Genomic DNA, 1,467 nt, shown 5'->3' on the forward strand with positions numbered 1-1,467 from the left:
ACGGCCTTGACCAAAGCCACAGCCTCAGGCTCAGTCTCCTCCTTTGGCTATGCCTGGGATCTGCTGCCAGAAGGCTTTGGCTTCACGGTTGCTTGTGTAATCTCAGGTTTCTTTACCTCCAGAAAGAAAAAAAAATGGATACCTCACATCCTGGAAATTCATTTAGGAGACTGAAATTAGGGACTTCTTTCAAATTTGGACATGGCCAATTGAGGAGCAACAAGACCTAACAGGCCAAGTACTGTAAATAAAATATGCCAGTTGAAACTAGTACTTCTGGGAGAGTCTGCTGTTGGCTTATCAAGTCTAGTTTCAAGATAGTACCACTGTGGCTGCTTTTGTAACCCAAGCTGTCTATCATGATAATACAACAGTGAAGTCTGAAATACGCAATACAGGTGGTCGAGAATGATACTATAGCCTAGCTCCAATGTACAGAAGAGCACAGTCAGCCACAGGTGAAGAGGAGAGCTCAAATGAGGAGTCCTTTGCAAGAGCAAAAAACTGAGTTAAAGAACCTCAGAGGCAAGCAAGTCCTAGCTTTACCAGGAAACAAAGCTGACCTAGAATAAAAGAGCTATAGATTTCCAGGAAGCACAGTCCTATGCAGATGACAAGTTTATTATTCACAGAGATATCAGCTAAAACATCAATGAATGTGAATGAAATATTTACAATAATAGCTAAAAAGCTGCCAAATAATGAACCACAGAATCCAGGAGCAAATTCTGCCAGAGAAGAGTAGCAGAACTTACTAAACCTACACAGCCTACCAGGGGTCAGTATAATTAAACCTCCCCTTTGAGCTAGCTGGAATATTCTTCTGCTTCCTAAATGTAAATAACAGTGAAATTGGTGCACTTACCCAGTCCAGTATAACTTCCAAAAAGAGACTTATGATAGTCAAGTTTCTTTTTTTTTTTAATCTGTTAATTTGAGAGAGAATGAACAGTGAGAGGGACTGAGTCACCAAGGCGCCCTGAGTCAAATTTCTTTTCTTTTTTTTAAAGATTTATTTATTTATTTGACAGAGAGAGAGAGAGAGATCACAAGCAGGCAGACAGGCAGGCAGAGGGAGAGGGAGAAGCAGGCTCTCTGCTGAGGCAGAGGGAGAGGGAGAAGCAGGCTCCCTGCTGAGGCAGAGGGAGAGGCAGAAGCAGGCTTCCCACTGAGCACAGAGCCCAATGTGGGGCTGATCCCAGGACCCTGGGACCATGACCTGAGCCGAAGGCAGACACTTAACTGACTGAGCCACCCAGGTGCCCCTCAAATTTCTAATATAGAAGTATTTTAAGTGTTTTGAACTTAATTTTTAATAACATTCATGTGTCCCTCTGCCTGTTTCAGTAAAAGGAGAAAATGAAAGCTGTGTGTGTCTACTTGCTTTATTGGAAGGTTAGGGGAAATCATTTCTCAGCACCCGAGATCTAACAAACGACTATCTGGACCCTCAGTTAACCAGACAGT

General features: G+C 42.9%; 1 pseudogene; it reads left to right on the top strand.

Moving 5' to 3' along the window:
* Window positions 1–201: 201 nt before the first annotated feature.
* On the top strand, window positions 202–792 carry LOC115944157 (ras-related protein Rab-5A pseudogene; annotated as a pseudogene).
* Window positions 793–1,467: the final 675 nt, after the last annotated feature.

The sequence above is a fragment of the Leptonychotes weddellii genome, unplaced genomic scaffold (genome assembly GCF_054177405.1).
Source record: "Leptonychotes weddellii isolate Sample4059 unplaced genomic scaffold, ASM5417740v2 HiC_scaffold_4591, whole genome shotgun sequence".
Taxonomy (NCBI): Eukaryota; Metazoa; Chordata; class Mammalia; order Carnivora; family Phocidae; genus Leptonychotes; species Leptonychotes weddellii.